The sequence below is a fragment of the Rattus rattus genome, chromosome 4 (genome assembly GCF_011064425.1).
Source record: "Rattus rattus isolate New Zealand chromosome 4, Rrattus_CSIRO_v1, whole genome shotgun sequence".
Taxonomy (NCBI): Eukaryota; Metazoa; Chordata; class Mammalia; order Rodentia; family Muridae; genus Rattus; species Rattus rattus.
In genome coordinates, this window is record NC_046157.1 from 56,813,573 (window position 1) to 56,834,299 (window position 20,727).

At 40.5% G+C, this 20,727-nt stretch overlaps 1 long non-coding RNA gene across 1 annotated transcript; it reads left to right on the top strand.

Annotated features, from left to right (window-relative positions):
* Nucleotides 1-1,191: 1,191 nt before the first annotated feature.
* On the top strand, nucleotides 1,192-17,932 carry LOC116899033. The gene is made up of 2 exons (XR_004387683.1): nucleotides 1,192-1,451; nucleotides 13,229-17,932. It is a non-coding gene; the product is annotated as an uncharacterized LOC116899033 (long non-coding RNA).
* The last annotated feature ends 2,795 nt before the right edge of the window (nucleotides 17,933-20,727 follow it).

Sequence of the window (20,727 nt, forward strand, 5' to 3'; positions counted from 1 at the left end):
ATAAGCTTACAACGATGTTCAACGATGTAGCTGAAAGTTGAAAATAGTAGCTACTGGTGCAATGCCTGAACTAGAGAATGGAAAAATGCCTTCATTGCTTCACAATTACCCAGCAGTATATATGCATGTATTGAGAAAAACCTAGCTGATGAAAATATAGTTTCTCCCCCAGGGTATTGCAGTTATCCTGTTAATGTTGACATTATCTGTTAGTAGTTGTGCTTTCCTTCACTATATTGTTAGGAAGTCAGCCATGTTGAATATCATGTCCATTGCACCTCAGGCACTTTGGTGAGCATCCTTCTTAAGTTGTTTATGCATGCACTACTGTGCTAAATTTCCAGGGAAGCCTTGAGAGAACCAGTACTGGTCAGTTGGGTTCTTCGTTTTGGTAAAGATGGATTACTTCTAAGAACACTGACAAATATTGATGCTACAAATTATGGTGTGCATAAATAACAATAAGCTTCTGCAATTTTTTCACTTAGTTTTGCTGCATGACCTAATGCTTTCTGGAGAAAACCATTATCCATAATAGGAATAGAGGCGGAATTGACTGGGGATATTTATTTTTTCGTCTATCCTCTATGTGTGTGGGGTGGGGAGGGGGAATGTTGTGTTTGGTTTTCTTTGTCTTATTCTATGGAGCATTTTCAATTAAGAATAAATGTTAAGTTGCCTTTAAAATTGTTCAATGAAACAAACATGCTTCTTGTACAATATACGTATTTTTGCTGTTCAAGTACATAGGAAAATGATTTTAGATTACTGCGTATAGTACTAGGGATGCATATTAGCATATGTGAGTGTGTGTGTGTGTGTGTGTGTGTGTGTGTGTGTGTGTTTATACATGTGTGTCTGTGGCAGGGAATATGCATGGAGTACTGTTATCTGCAAAGGCCAGTAAAGCGTGATGTCTCCTCTAGAGCTGGACTTGCAGGTGGTTGTGAGGTATTTTACATGGGAGCCAGAAACCAAACTCAGGTTCTCTAGACGAGCACTGTGCATTCTTAACTGCTAAGCAATCTTTCCAGCTCCAATTTTAGGAAATTTTACACAAAAATATGAGTGAAGACATTGTTAACTCTGCTATACAAAGATTCCCTATAGGCTTTCAATTTTTCTTGTTGAAATCCAAGAGACCATTTGCATGATTAATTCAAGGGTTCTTTTAAATAAGCAAGACACTTTCCCTTAAGCTGTAGAGAATCATTTAGCTTAAAGCCCTTGAGCTGTGCTTGAGACTGGATTCCTTTCAGACCTTCGGGGAAAATACGCTTTTGTTTTCTTTCTCAGGGGCACTGCGATTGCTGGCATCGTGTTTGGAATCGTGTTCATCATGGGGGTCATTGCAGGAATTGCCATATGCATCTGCATGTGCATGAAAAACAACCGGGGAACCCGCGTGGGAGTCATCAGAGCAGCACACATCAATGCCATCTCCTATCCCAGTAAGCAACATGGCTCACTTTCGAAGGAAGAAACGGGTTTGTTACTGAGGCTCTAATTCTCCAAAAGACTCTATCTTCAATGAGGCTCTATTCTCATTGAAATAATCCCCAATTTTCTAGAGTATTCCCAAATAATGATAGATTGAAGCTTTAGCTTTGAAGGGAGACCTTGGTAAAAAAGAAACAATTCATGTTACATTTGAATATAGTCTTCTCTCAATGGCTGTATCATTAGCTACAATCACCAGTCAGCCAGAATGAAGATAAATAGAAAATTCACACCCATTCTATCTGCCTGCCAATGAGTTCTGACAAGTAATTATGGAGAAAGTGTGCAATCTGTCTTAATAAACTGGCTTCTGAGGCAGTAGGTATGTATGTCTCTAGGGAAAGTATAGAGAAAACTTCTTATAGTCCTCATTAAACAAAGAGTATAGCTCCCACATAATATTAAAATCTTCAGGAATGAGCAGAAATGACATTAATAATTTGACAGATACATGTTGAAAATTTGCTAGAACTTCTACATATAAATATAATGAGTATGTGAGATTCTATAAACAAGGCCTTTTGCCTTGCATTAGAGAATCCAATAGTATGTACCATACAACATATAAAAGGTGAGCAGTTTCATGAACTCACCAATTGCAGTTACATGTTCGAATTCTGTATAATATCAAACCAGTCAACATTCTGACACAGAGAGCTAGATGGTCTCCTGGATCCTCCCCTTACCAAGGAGCAATTGGGAGTTGATATTCAGGAGAATTATTCTTCCTTGAGGGTGTGGCCACTTGCAGTTTTTCTCATAGCCATATCTACATGGGTAGTACTAGCCGGAGTTAAGTAAACTATCAGAAAAAAAATAAAAGGAATGAATTGTGAAGGTACATGTTGGGAAGATGTGGGGGAGTTGGAAGAAAAAGAAAGAGTTGAATATGATTATATTTCATTGTATACCTATATGAAATTTTCAAACATAACAAAAATTGAAAAAGTGCCCAACGATAAAGATATGGTAAGCAATTTCTCAATTTGATAACTTGTAGGATATTATCTTCACATCTCTACCCATATTCATCATCTCAGTCTCATACAAAAACAGAACACAATGTACCTTCTAAGTGCATCCACTGCCAGTCTGTCCTTATTGAATCTTATGTGCTTCAACTTGAAGAAACATTTCAGATGAGTGTAGTAATAATATCTCTGTTCTTTCTTCTTCTCCCGTGTCCACTCACTTTTGTGTCTTCTTCCACATGGTGTTTACCCTTCTGTGGTTGTGTCCTTTAGCCCACATAGGAGAGAGAGAGAGAGAGAGAGAGAGAGAGAGAGAGAGAGAGAGAGAGAGAGAGAGATTATATGCTAATGCTTCCCAGAGTTAAATATCTCGGTTCCCAAACTGCCTCTCTGATTTTAAGATTTATTTTATCTCAGTACTCAATGGACATCTCCACCAGAATATCTAATCAGTATGCAGAAGTGAACACACTTAAAACTACATTTCTCACCTTCTCTCCACTCACTGCCTATATTCTCATCTTTGCTCTGCTCTTCAGTCACAAACTTCACCCCAGAGGCTGAAGCCATTCTAGTCTTCTAGCTCTCAGACCAACACCCTGGAGTCACACTTAATTCTTGCACTAGAATCTATGAAACATCTACAAGGAAAAGTTCTCAGTGACACCTTTAAAGTATGCTGTACGTCTGACTACTTCTCATGATAGACACTGTTACTTCCTGAGTGGAAGTCTGTGATAGCTTGAAGAAGAATGGCTCTCATAGGTTCATACACTTAAATTCTGGGTCCCCAGTTGATGGAACCATTTGGGAAGGATTAGGAGATGTGCCCCTGGATATGAACATTGAGGTTTCAAAAGTCCAGACATTCCCAGTTCTCTTTCTCTCTCTGCCTCCAACTTCCACATAAAGATGTGAGCTCTCAGCGATGCTCCACTGCCATGCCTGCCTGTCTGCTGCAACACACCATCCCCCAGCCATGATGACCATGAGCTCTATCTGAAACTGCAGGTCCCAGTAAACTGTTGCTTATATAAGTTTTCTTGGTCATGATGTCTTTTCACAGGAATAGAAAAGAAACTGAGAGTCTCATTGTGAGCTTTTAGCTCCATGACTACAGCGCCATCCTAACATGCCCCCCAACACATAATGTTTGACCCTTGGTATCTACCCTCAAAATGGATGCCATATCAACCTTTAATGGGCACTGGAATGATACCTCCATGGTTAAGAGCACTGACTGCTCTTCCAGATGATCCTGATTCAATTCTCAGCACCCACATGGCAGCTCACAACTATCTGTAACTCCTCTTCCAGCAGACCTGATGCCCTCCTAAAACATACATGCACACAGGTAAAACATAGATAGATAGATAGATAGATAGATAGATAGATAGATAGATAGATAGATAGATAGATAGATATAGGTATAGATAGATATATATATATATATATATATATATATATATATATATATATATATTTTTTTTCTAAAAGGGAAACATTGAATTATATCATACTCAGAATCTTGCAATGGAACCTTATTTACCTCACAGAAGACTCAAAGTCATCTTACCTGATGCAAAAGGCAAATTGTTCATTATGAGAGTGCAAAGCACTTGGAGAATTACCCTTTTCCTCCTATACACCTCACTTCTTTTTCTTTTTCCCCAACTACTCTAGCTCCACCAGTCTGTTCCTTTGCCATTCTATGATCAGGGTTTTGCCTAAAATTCGGACTTTTTCCCTTCATCTAGACTTAGATTAAAGGTCAATTTGTCCCCTCTCACACCAGCATAGGACTCTTCCTTTTTCTGTTCTACATTTTACCATGTTTTTTTTGTTTGTTTTTGGGTTGTTTTTTGTTTTTTGTTTTTTTTGTCTTATTAGAGCGCATGTAGTTTACTGCTGTTTATCTCCTAAATTATTAATGCTATTAGATAGGAATATTGATATATTTCATTTATATTTCTATCTCAAACACGGATCAAGGCAGGACCTAAAATGAGGACTCATGAAACACAATTGTTGAATTAACACCACTCACAAGACTTGATTTTGTCATTTGTCAAAATGCAGGATCCTAACCTAAAGTTCTGCCCAGAAATAGGTAGTTTTACTCAGTAAAAAGCAATTTGTGAGTTCAGATATTCCTATTTGGATAATAATACTGTTGTGGATGTATAAAGGTATGGAGACTAAGAAAGCTAGAGATGAAAGGACATTTTTATTCTTTACCCTCCTCACTAAAGCCCCTTCCCAATGTGCAACTCAAGTCAACAAATGAAAGCCAAGCAGAGACAGTAATTGGAGAAAAGGCAACAACTATTTTGTAGATACTTATTCTAAGTACACATTTACCTGCTCAAAAAGGAAGACAAGACTTATTTAAAATTAATCTTTTTTTAATTTTTATTAACTTGAGTATTTCTTATTTACATTTCGATTGTTATTCCCTTTCCCGGTTTCTGGGCCAACATCCCCCTAACCCTTCCCCTCCCCTTCTATATTGGTGTTGCCCTCCCCATCCTCTCCCCATTACCACCCTCATCCCAACAATCACGTTCACTGGGGGTTCAGTCTTGGCAGGACCAAGGGTTTCCCCTTCCACTGGTGCTCTTACTAGGCTATTCATTGCTACCTATGAGGTCAGAGTCCAGGGTCAGTCCATGTATAGTCTTTAGGTAGTGGCTTAGTCCCTGGAAGAAAATTAATCTTAAAACAGTGTCTTAGCCACTGTTCTATTGTTGTGAAGAGACACGATGACTGTGGCAACTTTTATAGAAAACACTTAATTGGGGCTGGCTTACAATTTCAGAGGTTTATCCCATTACCTTCATGGCAGGAAGCATAGTAACACGCAGGCAGGCATGGTGCTGGGGAAGTAGGTGAGAATTCTACATTTGGATCTGCAGACAGCAGATCTTCTCTCTTCTCTCACAGATAACACTAACCATGTCATCTGCTGGCCATATGCAGTCTCTTTCTCTCTGTGTCTAGACTCTTCCCATTGCCTCTGGTTGTTCTCTCTCACATCTACAAAAAACAATCTTCCGCTTAACCATATCATGGAGTAGTCCTCCTGTCAGTTAATACACGGGTGCCTCATTCAAATACACACCACCACATATGTATTCTGTGATGAGGCAGAGAAGTGCATACAATTTTGTTTAACTTTTACTTTAAAGCAGATCAAGAAAATAGAGATGAAGTCAGATTTCTTTCCCATAGAGACAGTTCATGATATTTTGTATTTTAGCAATAAATATGTTTAGACAAAATTAAAAGGAAGCTGGCAAATATAGAGGGCAGGGAGCATTATTAAAGATTAGACTCTTGACTAGAGAGCTTGAAGACATGAGGTTAATCCCTTCAACTCTCATAAAGTTGGAAGGAAATAACTGAATCTGACCTCCATGTGTGCGCTGTAGCTCACACATGCTCAAATACACATCATCTATACATAGTGACATATTTAAGTTTTAAAAATCAGTCTGAATCTCAGAAAGAGCTGGATCCTATACACCAGCAGAGTGGTGTACTTTCTTTCCCTCAGAAGGAATAAGTACATTTGATCATCAGATTCGAGACTCTTTTCTTCGGTTTCTTCCTATTTTCTCAGTGAAATAAGAATCCAGTCTTCTCCTGAGAATGAAGAGGCATACAGATATACTTGAGGTGAAGGAAAGTGAAAAAAGCAATCTTGGGAAGGGGGACATGTGAAATGCCTACATAATATATGCTTTCTGCGCAACACCAATGGCCAACACATTTAAGAAAAGGTCACTGCTTTAAAGCGAGATCATGTCTGCATGGTTGTTTTCTTGTCTAGCCACATAAAGCTTCTACCTACAGGTACGGGGTAGTTAAAATGTTGGACTTTAATCAAAGCCTGGGTGCTGCCAGGTAGTCATGTTGCTAGTGTTGTTACATTCAGAGCCTATGCCTTGGCAGCCCTAAGAAGCTACGCTCAACCACCAGTCCTCAGTGGGCCAATTAAACAGACAACAATGAAAAGCAAAATATGGGTTTATTTAGTCATTATGTCTACACTGGGAAGAGGGACAGATAAAGGAAGTTCTGATCTCTCCCCCTCATCCATCAGTCTGTCTTTACACACCTGACAGGAGTCTTAGATTTAAATAGAGTACAAGAAGTCCTGGCCAAGGTGTGGTCCTGCCTATCACTGACCCATTTTGTCTTGGCTATAGTCTCTCCTGCAAGGTGACATCACTTGTCAGTCACAGTCCTTGGAGACAACTTCCCATTCTGGCTGAGATCAAGCTTCAGCCTTGTGCTTCCAGCTAGAGACTCCAGGCAGAAATTCCAATTCCTAGGGGTCCATGTCCTGATAACCTGATAGCCTAAGGAGACTCACGGTGTCTTTTTTTAGTCATCCCTCCCGTCACGGGTACCACAGGGGCAGGATGATGTAAGTGCCTGCATAGCAGATGCAAAGGAGTAATTGGAGGGACAGTACATAAACACCACATGACAAGAGGCGAGAAAACAGAAGAGAGGTGGCACACATTTAAATTGTTTTCTTCAGTTTGCATTCAAGATGTTGGGGATCAACAGAAAGACCATGCTTAGTGCAATGAGTAGTCTAGAAAAATAATAAGCGGAAATCATATTTTAAAGATAAAGAATTTCAAAATATAGTTGTTAGTGACAGGGGAGACAGGATAATAAAAGGCATAAACATCACGGGGATTATCAGGCAGGCTCATGTGGACCAGGTGTGGTAGCAGATATTTGTGACCCTCTTGTAAGTCTTCAGTGAACACATGTTTGAAAGAGAAAGTGTCACCAATATCTATAAGACATAGACATAGAATCGTATGGCTTATGTAATACAAAAGAGCTCAGACCTTTAAAAAGAAAATAGAGAATAGTTTGAAGAATGGCTTTAACATTACACATCATGTGTATATCCTGGTCCTGCAGATTGTAGGATGCAGGAGAAAAATAACTCTGGTTCGATAATGTGGCAGAAAAAGCCATCTTTGGGGTGGGGTGGTGGAATCAAATTTTTAAAGTTATCATCATCACCATCACCACTACCACCACCACCACCATCATCATCATCACCATCATCATCATCACCAGACAGTATTTGTGGGTGCATGTGTCTCAGACCACATGTCGAAGCTAGAGAACAACTCTTTGTAACTGATTCTCTTCTCCCAGCTTTTTGTAGGTTCTGGGTTTCAAACTTCCAGGTTCACAGGACAACTTTTATCTTTATCTTTATCTTTATCTTTATCTTTATCTTTATCTTTATCTTTATCTTTATCTTTATCTTTATCTTTATCTTTATCTTTATCTTTATCTCCTTGTGCCATTTCTCCAGTGCAAAAGTCAAAATTTTAATTAGGCACATACGTGAAGCTGTTCTTCATAGCCATGCCCTAGGATAATAGCCTTACATTCCACTTCCTTCCCCAAATTCAAAACCTCCTCCGAGCCCACAGCAGATACATTCTCCATGGCTCACAACACTGTGAACAATACTCAGGAGCAGGGCCTTGAAGAGGCAGAAGTTGGTAAAGAGCTTGCAGCTCAGGCAGAAGAACCTAAGTTGGATCTCCAGCAGTCAGGTAAAAGGCCAGGCATGGTGGCTTGTGTTTGTGATCCTAGGCTTCCTGCAGCTTGCTGGCCAACTACCCTAGCCTAGTCAATGTTGAACTTGTAGAGATTGAACTTGTAGAGATAGCGTCTGTCTCGGTAACTGAGGAAGAGACACTTTTGGTTAATCTACTCACGCATGCATACATGCTCAAATCACAAAACAGACACAGAAAAGAAGGCTCCCATTCCTTAGCTGAAGGGATGAAGAAATCGGAGAGAGACACCTAAGACTGTTCTAAGCCAGACTTTGTTTTCCACTGAGATGAGCACACAGCAAATGGGGGGCCGTGGACGAGCTATACTAGATGTGCAAAGCCCGCCTGCATTACAAGTCTAAAATGAAAGCGGTCTTAGGAGATTGTCCTTCTTGTGGTAATAAAAGGATACAGGATATGATCTGACTTGTCCTGATGTTATCAGAGAGGAAGGGGAACACAGAATTCTCATGTGTCTTAGGATCTGTGTGTGTCAGAGGGTGAGGCAGAGGGAATTCTGCCAGCCACTCTGCAGCCTTTCTGTAAACTTTCTGTTCTGGGTGGGGCTCAAGAGGACAAAGTAGAGGAGAGCTTGCTTATAGCAACAGTACTAAAAATTGTGTGTAAAAAGAAGTTTTGAACAAGTACATAAATTACATACAATGACACACATGCACATATCACACACATACATATATAAGAAACACATGGGCATACACACAAATATACACACATATTCACACACACACATACTTAAACAATGTGATTGACTAGACCTCTCACATACTAAATCAATTGAGATAAACTTCCTCTGGTATAAATAGACATGCCTGGTCCACAAAATGAAGCAAATAAATTAGCAAGTAGATTTTGTAATAGGCCACATTTAAATAGTTGCCTTAGCCAAGATTAAAACCTTAGAAGAGAAGTAAACTTTACTCTAAGTATCAAATATAAAACTGTGGCCCACAAATCCCAGCATTCAGGGAACAACCCAGGAGCAGCTGAACTAGCCTGTGCTACATTGTAAGTTTTTGGTCAGCCTATGCTTCATAGCAATATGCTGTCTTTAGAAAATGTATAATTATATAAAAATAAGGAGGGTAAACTCAGAAACAATGGTTACGAATCAGGTATGTGAATGTAAGACTGATTTATATCCTTACAAAGAACAGCACAGTAAAGTTGAGAAAAAAATTGGTAAATACACCTTTTAAAGTTCGGAATGTCCGAAATTACATAGTAAAGGAGCAACTTTGGCGAATTATTCTGTTTTGTTTGTTTCTTTGTTCATTCTGGAGATAGGACTTTGCTTTATGGTTTGAATTGGCCAGAACCCCCTGCAAAGAACAGAGATCCATGTGTCTCTAACTACCTAGTGCTGAGCTTAAAGGCAGTGCTACCAGAGACGGCTGACACAATGTTTTTCAAGTGAAAGCTGTCCTTCATAACCTTGTTACTTTAATCATTCTGAATCCTAAGAGCCCAACTCAGAAGTTACCGGACTGAAACAAACCTGAATAAATACATTGTTTATCCAGTCAGAATTTCAAGCACTGAAACATAATACAGAAGTTCTAAAGCCCAGCTGTTACCAGAGAAATGATGGGATAGGATAGCTGTATTTTCCCCTTTACGAATTTTCTAATATGACACTCTACCTCTGCCGGGCCATGCATTTGCGGATAATAACACTTAGGCATTGTGTAAGCCAGAAGACTTCTAGAATTTTTATTCCAAATGAAATAATTCAGAACAGTAAAGTCTCCTGTGAGAAGATGTTTGTCAGTCGTTTACAATAACGAAAATGTTAACCTCAGGGTAGGAAAATGTAAAGTGGAATCGTATATACCCCGTAATAACAAACTTTTGGAGAGAACACACGTAACATAAGCAATGCTGTGATATGAAGGACAAATATGCTGCCATTTATGCAACTGCCAAGGTATAAATGCCAACATGACCAGAGGTATAGGTGTGACCGCTCAGACTGAAGGGACAAAATTCAGGATGACTTTCTTCTGTATCCAAATTTTCTCATCTTTGGAAACATTGCTTGAAGGAGTTGAAAAACTTTGCATGTTTTCTTTAATTTTCATATTTTCCCTTGATATCTATTCATTTATTCATTCATTTTGAGACAAGGTTTAATTATATGTACCAGGCTGAGCTGGAACTAAGCTTATAACCCACGCTGTCCTCAAAATTGAAGTCCTCCTGCCTCAGTTTTTCAGGTGGTAAGATTAAAGATGTACCCCATCAGACCCGACACTGGTTTTTTAATAATACAGACACTCGTACCTGACAGTAAAGATGGATAACACAGTTACATCAGGGAATTGGAATATCAGAAATGGAAGAGTTTTAAAGGATTCAGCTCTATACAGGCGTGCAAACATCCTCCAGAAACCGTATGCCCAATTGAAAATAACCAAACCCTTTAATCAACTAGGACTAATCAGGAACTCCAAAACCAATACCTTGAATATCTACTTCTTTATGAGACCTTACTATCATGAAGAGAGATAACACGGTCCATTGTGCAACACAATTTCAGGCATGTCCTCCAGCGACTGTATTGCAAAAGATGTTCTTCTTTCATGATAAGTAGGCCTCAGAGCACCACTCTCCAGCATCACTGTCTTTTCATTAGCCTTCAAAGGAGCTGTGAGTGACAGAACATTGTTCATAGCTGAATTGTCATGTTTGACACACAGCAACATTAACCACAAAGATCCTCACTGAACTGTCCTCCAGCAGTGTTCATAACACTGCAGAGCATAAATGTGGCACACACACACACACACACACACACACACACACACACACACACACACGGTAAGTTCATGACAGAAGAGGAGATGGAGAAGGTCTATGGGATAAGTCAGTCTGTGTTCCTCATGCCAGAGGCAGGAGAAACTTCAGCCTAATAACAAGAGGGAACCACCTGTTTACAAGAACCAGCATGACCTGACAGCCTGCTGGGACTTACTAGCTTATGCGAAGGCTGTAGGGCCTCCTTTCTTGGTATGCAAGTCTTTATATCAGTCCTCTTATATTTCACAGAGCCAGGAACTGGGCACAAAAATCCAGAGAGAATATGTATGCACTGTGCAGGAGTTTCTCTGTTTTCTCATAGGAGACAGAGCTTAGAGTCAGGCAGGTCTGAAGGAAGGTTAAAGAAGCTGTGAGCATCACTGACGATGACTTCACACAGCCCAGTTCCCTGATGAAAGACACCTGGCCCCCAAGGACACTAGTGGTGTCTTTACAGCATAGTGGAGCTCTCTGGGGACATACCACTCAGTTGGGTGGACCCACAGTCCTCTTTTCTCTGGTTACTTAATTCCTTTCCTCGCTTCCTCTGTCTTTAGTGAGGCCAGTAAATGACTCCAAACATTACGGTCTTGCTAGTGAGAGGTTCACCAGAGGGACCCATTGGATCTCTTCTATGTTCATAGTAGTCTAGACCTACTGTGTGCACGTGTGCTTCTTTTCCACCATGCTGCAGGTCCTTGGGGGAAGAACAGTTTGCTGAAATGCTAGCTGTTCCCTGCTGTCACTGCAATGCTAAAAGCTTGGTGATTTAGTCACATTATTGTGACATGAGTTTTGGGATCTATGCTACATTCATAGTGACCAGTTAAGGCCTGTCACTTCCCAATAGGATCCATCCCCTGAGAACAAATTCATTTCTGGCTAATCATCCTGAGGACATAGATGAATTTCAGTTGCCAGATGCTTCTCTTCCTCCCCTGCAGACAGGATTAGGATCGCTACAAAATAGGTGTGCGGGAGAAGTCACTATCAAGTATAACAAAGGTGATTATTAAATGCACTGACATATTATATTAAGTTGAATTAAGTCATATTTTCAAATAAGGTTTAGAAAATCCAACTCCTCATCTCCATTCCCAAACTCGTTGATCCTGCAAGTTCCAGGAACTCTCATGATGGGTGCTCAATTCTTTTACCTCTCCCTTCACCCTCCAACCCTTTTCTACTTCACCAGCGATCTACAGACTGGTCTGCTTGGTGTTTTGTGAATATCCACTCCTTGTATTCAGGAATTGGTTCTAACTACTCTTGAAATTCCATATCTGCTGCCTCTCAGCTGAGAGAATGTGTTTGCCAAAGCATATTCCCTAATCTATTCTTCTATATGTCACAAAGATATGGACACGATGATGTCTACTACAACACTGTTCAGAGTAAGTTGAATAAACTTACAGAGGGGTAGACAGGATGTGGCCCGTGTTCAGTAGAATCATCTTCAGTTACAAAGAAGAATGAGATTACATTGTTTGTAGGAAAATGGACACAACCAAAGAGCACTGTGCTAGGGGAATTCAGCCAGTCTCAGATAGTATGGCTCCCATAGTGGTCCTAGATTTTATACAAATGCCTAAGGTCATGTATGACATGAATATATAAGTCAACCAAAGAACAAAGGAGAATGACAGGTGGGAGAAAGGGGAGGGCAGAGCCTATGGGAAGGACAATGTGCAGTGTGTATTTGTCTGAAAATGTCCCTTTTATAAGAGGTATTGTTTTCAGTGAACATATGCAATGAATAATTTTAAAGAAGTAAATTTTATGATTTCCTTTTAAAGAATACAACATCGTTTACTAGCCCAGCATGGGGATACTGAGCCCTGTTCCTCATCAAGCCCAGCATGGGGATACTGAGCCCTCTTCCTCACCAAGCCCAGCATAGTGTTAGTGAACCCTTCCTCACCAAGTCCAGCATGGGAATACTGAGCCCTCTTCCTCACCAAGCCCATCATGGCTGTTCCTCAGCCTCTTTTAAATTGCTCCCTTCCCCCATCCTTTCTGCTGAAATCCACATACTCTCCTGCTCCTATGCTTTTAGCTACACTTGAATTACCCACCACCACCTGCTTCCTCCCTCTCTGCCACTTCAGCATCATATTTCTGAGGGACTTTCTCTAAGCCCCAACTACAAACAACCTCACCCAGGGCACTGCCTTATAGAGACATCATTTATTCAGCCATACCTGTCCACATTCTAAGCAAATAGTTTTGCAAGCAGAAAGTGTTTCCTCCCTCAAAGTGTCTAGCACAATGGTTTAACACTGTCACTACAGCATTTAGTAAATGCCTGATATCCTTTTTTCTTTTCTTTTGCAGTGGCACCGCCCCCCTATACTTATGACCATGAGATGGAATATTGCACAGACCTGCCACCACCATACTCTCCAGCCCCACAAGCTTCAGCCCAGCGCTCTCCACCCCCTCCGTACCCTGGAAATCCAAGGAAATATTCCTCCTCCCAGAACAGAATATGTAACAATTAGCAATTACCCAGAACAAAATGCCTCAATTTAGAAACATGCAAATGATCGTCTACTGGCTAGGGTCAGATAACATCTCAGGCAGACTATCCATGTGGAGCAGGCTCTTTCCCTGCTCAGAGCTAGGTAGAGAATGAGGTTTGGTTCTCTGAAGTCACAGATTACGTGATCTACAGATCCGCCCAGGCACAGTCAGATTAAAACAATGCACTTGGCAGACCATGTGATAATCACGCTGCTTTAGGACGAGCTGAAGGCAACTTCAGCATTGAACCTGGAATAAAGACAGAGGACAGTCTTATCTACATCAGGAAAGAGCTGCATTCCATATAGCTTTAGGCGAACTAGAACAGTTCATTATTACATTTATCCACAAATATGTATTAAGTGCCTTAGAGCCCACTCTGTGCCTGGCCACATTAGGGGCTCTGGATAGAAGTAACCAATGGGAACGTTGGTTCTGGCACAGGCATACCTCATCTTGTTGCACTTTGACCTTTTGCACTTCGCCGTGGTGTTGCATGTTTTTTTACAGATTGAAGGTTTATGATAACCTTGCACCAAGCAGTGTCGTTTTCCCAACAGTAGAAGCATACTTCCTATCCTTGTATTACATGTTGGTCATGCGCGCCAACAATGCGCGTCATTCCAAATGTTTTCATAGCCACGATTATTATGTCTGTTATGGTGATCTGCGTTTAGTGTTGGTTGGTGTTGTTATCGTAGATATTTGTTTGGAGATGTCATGAATTCCGCCCCTATAAAACAGTGAGATTAGTAGATTGATAAATAGTGTGTGTGTGTGTGTGTGTGTGTGTGTGTGTGTATGTATCATATCTGCTCCACTGAAAACCTCCACCCCCTTCCTCCTCTCTCTCTCTCCCCCTATTCCGAGAACAGTCTGAAATTAGGCCAATTAACAAGCCAACAATGACTTCTAAGTGTTCAAGCTAAAAGAATAATATGGTTCTTACTTTAACCCAAAGATGGAAATAATTCATCTTTATGACAAAAGCATGTTCAAATCCGAGATAGGCTGAAAGGCCAGCATCTTACTCTAGCTTGTAAGTTAAGCCATAAAAACACAGATGAGGCTTTCTTAAAGGAAACTAAAAATGTCTCTCTCCAAACACACAAATGATAGAAAAGAAAGAGAACACCAACCCCACTGTTTATAAGAATAACTCCTTAGTGGTGTATGCAGCAGATCAAAACAACCACATTCCCTCAAGTCATAAAGCTTGATCCAGAGCTGGGACCTAACTCTTCATTCTGCAATGGCTGGCAGAGGCGAACAAGAAATGTAAGCATAGCTTGCATGCTGTAAGAGAAAGATTGAGAGGAGCAGAGATCGGGTCCTGAAGTTAAGAGAAGGAGCTACCCTACCCCTGTATTCAAAGGAGAAGGTGAAGCTTCAGGCACTGCAATGGAGGCTGACGCCTGTTCTCTCAAAGACCTAGTTAGGATCGCACAGAAGATGGCCGCTTAATGGAAATGACAGTCTCTACTGTGGGAAGACGTGCTTGCCTTCTAGAACTTCCACAGCCAAAACAAAAAAGCCATCCTAACTCCAAACCTCAAAAGACAGTCTGGCCTTCTCGCTAGTGTCTACACCATAACTGCTGACTTTCACATGAAGCCAGTATTCAATGTTCATTTTCTAGCCAAAAATCCTAGCCCTCTTAAGAATAGCCAGAGTTCGCTCTGCCTGTAGTCTATACATAGAACAACCAGGTCTATTTTTGATGTTGTTTAATGAATGTTTTAAACCAAGTGTTGAGACTGCTCAGGGAAAAACAAGTTGTTGTTTTTTTTTTCAAAACCTTACTGCTTATTGACAAAGCTCATCCAAGTGCTCCCATGGAAATGTACAAAGAAACAAAGATCTGTTCATATGCAGCAACGATTCCAGTCCTACTCTGTGTCCCATAGACTATGGTTAACTTCGACTTCTAAGCCTTGGTATTTAATAACTGCCTTTTATAAGGTCATAACTGACACAAATTGGAACCTCTGGGGGCTTGGCAAAGTCCTGGAAAGAATCTGTGACTGTAGACCCACGATTCACAAGAAGAGATCGAGAGGTCAGTATTAATGCACATTTGGAGGAAGTAGATTCCGGCTCTCATACATAATGTTGCCTTTGCTAAGGCTTTGGAGGAGGAAGTACCTACAGATATGGTAAACTCACAAAGGAACTAACCTTGGAGATGGAAATTGAAGGTGCAACTCAGATACTATATCTCAGGCTATCACTGCAAGAGGAACAATTGCTTCTTATGGTGAGCAATGTATAGAGGTTTTGGTTCATCTGGTGAAACACACTGCTGGTGAAAGGTGCTGTGGGCAGAGATGAGGTCAGAGCAGAGGGTTTAGAGTATTTGTAAGTGACTTGATAAGCCTGCAGTGGGATTGGAGAAAATTACAATTTTGAAGGAAGAAACACCGTACTTTAAAAGCTGCCAAGCAGCATCACATGCTACAGAGAACCTGTTTGTAAAGAGATGTTTCAACCTATGTAGCAGATTTCACTGTTATATTATTTGAAGGAACTAACCGGATTAAGCAAGCACCAGCCTAATCATCAGCAACTCTCACCCCACCACCACCAAAAAGATTTGGACCTGCCGAAAGCTTGGCTGCTAGTTGCCATTCTTTAACAATGAAATATTTTAATGAGGGTATAGACACTGCTTTGAAGACACTTAACAAACTATAATACAGTATAAACATAACTTTAATGTGTACCAGAAAACCAAAAAGTATTCGTGTGATTCTCTTGTGAAATTTGCTTTGCAAGAAAGACAAGCGGCTTCACAGGTGATGTCGAAGTCTTATTGGTATGAATATATGGAACCCATGCCCTCTCTAAAGTATGCGTGTAAAACAAAGCAAATTAAGCAAACAACAACAAAAACCAGTTGTGCCTTACTGTTGACTAGATAGCTTTGTGAAGCTCTTCCATCGAGATCCCAAACAAAATGCGGCTGTATAGTAAAGAAATGTTCTAGAAAGGTGTCTAAAATGGATCGATCCTTTTAGCCTCAAACTGTCTGCTTATGTCTTAGGTAGGTGTGACTACCTGTGTCTGCAGCAGTGAGAGCAGTAACTCAATCTTACCCATTGACTCTGACTATTTAAACAAGATCAAAGGTACCCACCACGTTCTGGGAGCTAAGATCTCCACAGTGCTTACTAACTCTTCCTAAAAACCCATATCGCTTTAGTCACAGGTATATGAAGGTTGCTCCAACTGTGGAATAAGAGGTGAGAAACCAAATAGTCCCAGGTTTTATATCAGTAATAAAATGTGTAATTTGACCATAGACAAAAGACTTTTTTAAAGGGGGAAATGAATGCTCAAGCCATTGCTTCCATTTTATAAAAACTAATCTTTTAGACAAGTTATATAATTAATGGGAAAGGCAAGAGGACACTGTGTTGCCTTTTGCCCGAGTACTAGGTTTTGTGACGTGCTTGCCTTTAAATGTAAAAGCATTCAATAAAAAAAATTCCAATGTGTCATGTTCTACTCCAAGTGACTGTAACATTCATTTTTTCCACTTGGCTCTTTTTGTGTACTTTAAAATTGTTTGATGATCACTAGGGATAGAAGGTCAGACCTTTATGTCACTTTAAAAGAAAACCTAAAACACTAACCAAACTTAAACAATCCCATATCATGATAATAATGCAGTGATATTCCAAAATGGCACCAAGATACTTGATAAATAACCAAAACAAATATCTGACAATATAGGTTATAGGATCTGAGCTTGTAGTTGAGAAAGTTAATATGAATAAATAGTGCCTTTTACTGTATCAAATATTTACAGTAGAAATATGTGGGTCCGACTGAACATGGTCTACAGAAGGTATTGAGGTTAGGTTTGTTTTGAGTGACTTGCTTGGCTTAGGCAAGAATAATCTTAGCTTCGAAGATGTGGAAAGCCTTCAGGGGTCCTGTCTGTTCTAGTAAGAGGCTTCCTGCCTAGCATGAAGTGTCAGCGTAGTGTTAACAGTACATGGGCTTTGATTTATTTTTCTTCGGCAAATGTGATTAGTTTATACCACTCTACAGCAATAATCCTTAATGCCAAAGTCACGGTGATCTGAGAATGTTGTTTGCAAATCCACTACACATTTCTAAAGAAAAATAAAGAGGCAAGTCTGCCAAAATCGAATGCTCCTTTTGACACAAATGTACGTCTACCACATGCCTCTGACATTCTATAAACATTGTCTGCATGGGAACTGTCCACACTCTCTCTCTTTGAGTTGGTTATGGCTCCCCCGAAGGCATAGCACAAACTTATATATTTACAATGAAGGATTTTACTGGTTTTTACTAGTGTCATACTATTATACATGAATATATCATAGATTTCTAAAGTTCACTGATTATTTCCAGAAGTAATGTATATCAGAGGAAAACAATATTTGATGTAAAATTTTGATTATGGTTGTTTAAGAACTAACCGTTGCTATGGCTAAATTATTTACAAAGAGCAATAAAATGAAAGGACTTATTATAATGAGACCTGTGGTTCTGTGTTTTTGTTTTTGTTTTGAGACAGAGTTTTTCTGTGTAACAGTGGCTGTGTGGAATCTCCCTTTGTAGACCAGGCTGGCCCAAAACTCACAGAGATCTTCCTCCCTCTGCCTCTGCTTCTGCCTCCTGAGTGCTGTGATTAAAGTGTGCCAGAGTAACAAGAACCATGTTTTAACTCTCTTACGTCATCATTCCTCCCCTCATTCCTCCTGAATGAGACTTTATTTCTTTGCACAAGGAAATAGGTCTGTCGTCGCACTGACTCTTTAATGCTGTCTCTTACCTAATTGATTTGAGGGTGGATGCTTTATTTCTGACAGCTAAACTTCTGTTCTGTGAAAGGTGAATGATAGAGTGGGCCTCACATGTTTCCTGGAAAATGGATGGATGTGTGCAATTGTTTTTTAGTTTGGAGCCTGAGATTTGGAAACTACCCTACCCAAATAAGCCCAAATTAAAATTTAAAAACACGTAATAAAATAACAGCATCTAGACATGTGCATTTAGAGTTAAATTAATTGGAACTAAATGAAGTTTAAAAAAAATGTCTTCAGTCTCACCAACCTGTACCAAAGTGATGCGGCCGGAGCCGGCCAATCTGCACAGTGGTGTGCTTGCAAAGTCTGTGAAGACTTTGAGCAAACATAAGAATCTACAATGAGAGAGGTGGTAACGTTGTCAGTTAATCGTAGTGCCCTTCAATAGTCTTGGAAGGAAGGATTGTAATACTAACAGGCTATGCTGTGCAGGTCCCTGAGAGCCAATGATGGAGCTCTGTCCAAGAATGGAGATATTGCAAAAGAGCTAATGACTGGAAACAGACTATGGTCTCCTCTTGGGGGCTGCTCAGACAACCTTAGTCTCTTCGCAGAGTCAGATCCATTCTGCAGATGCCAGCTCAGCTTTAGCCATCACAGGAGCATCCAGGGCCAGCCTCACCTTCTTAAGGCACAACACTACATTATTCTGTTTTCTATAACTGCTGTTCTCCACCAAACAGAAACAACCCTTGCCACACAACTGTCTACACTACTTCAAGCTTGTCTTTGCCTGGCAAAGCCCATGTTGACAAATCTCAGTTGTAGATGAGGGAGGTCTAACATCCATGAGACACCATCAGTATCACAGTGTGGCATACTAGCTGGTATGATATCTCCTTTGTCTCTTGAATTGTTTTACTGCATATATTCATTGTTCATGACATTTTGTTGTTTCGCTTTTTAGCTCCATTAGAACAACCTAACACCAGTTTCTAACATCCCGGGATCCCTTGCTAATCACCAAAGAAGTATGTAAGGGCTACCAGATCCCCAATCAGGGCCTGCTTGGAAAATGGAACATTTATCAACTGATTATAGACACAGTCTGTAATGGATAAGACTGTGTTTTCATGATGGTCAGTACCACTGTGTTGGGTTTCAAGTTGTCAGGACCTTCAAGAAAGGAGAGTCCTCAGGCAGCCTGCTGTCTACCCTCTCCAGGCCGGTCCCACCCCTTCTGCCGCCACCTCAGATTGAGAGAGAGGAGCCCAGATTTAGAGTAAAGACACTTTGATTTCTGTTTCAGTCTCAACCATGTTCTAACTATATGTTTTAAGGTGTGTGTGTGTGTGTGTGTGTGTGTGTGTGTGTGTGTGTAAAACACATAAATCATCACTGTCTTTCAAAATATGATCAAACTCACCCATGTTGGGTTGTTGTAATTATTACAAGCAACGCATGAAGGACAACTGTCACACAGACCTTATCCAAGTTGATGACTTTGACAGACTTTAATATGTGTGTGTGTGTGTGTGTGTGTGTATTCACTTTCCAACATTGTGCCCACCCAAAGCCATGCTACTTCTCTAATCAAAGATCTAGTTAGCCATGGCTGAGTAAGAAAATACCATAGGACTGGGTAGCATGAAACAAGATCCACTTCCCATTTCAACAGATCAGGAGTCCAGGTCTGGCTCAGCTGAGCCTTCTATGGAGCCCAGGAGCTCTCCCAAGCTGCAGTTGTATCAATGCACAAATAAAGAAGTCTGCTTCGGGCTTTCTCCCTGACATAGTTGTTGACAGAAATCAGTTCCTCGACGACACTTGGATTAAGAACCTACTATGCACATTGACTGTTGGCCAGAGGCGGCCTTCACTTTCTTACTATGTGAGCCTCTCCATGGAGCAGGGAAATGAGAAGATTCATGGGGTCAGGGAACATGCTAGTAAAGTACAGAGTGGCAGCAGGAATCACAAGGTTCTGAAACTTCATCTCTCTGAATTGAAAGCATACCATTTCTACAATAGCTCTTGCTTAGAATCGGGGTAGTGGGTTCGGTCTACATAAAACAAGAGGAATCACACCAGAAATCAGAAAGAAATAGGTAGAGAGGGTAGGGGCCATCTGGGTACTCTTTCTCACAGACAAGGTATTTTATCATATTCTACAATGGCTATTTGGACATTAGGTGATGTAGAAAAACAAATGTTTCCTTCTAACAGGAACATAGTGACTCAATAGCTATGGGCTGCGGGCTGTGTATGGCTATAATCAACTTGCTTTTCTTGAAGTGACAGTGGTAGAGAGGACCTGGCAACACACAAAGGCCATGCTAGCCAAACACCACATTCCTGAGTAATATTGAAAGAGACATGCTCAGCTTGTGTTTCTCATAAATCTCATCTAGGCTCTGCACATGGTGATTGGCAGAGAAAGGAGTCTGCCACAGACCACTCATGTCTCCAGACCTCTCAGCAGGGTCCCAAATTCTAGCCTTTGTTTTTGGATCTGTTCCAGAAAGC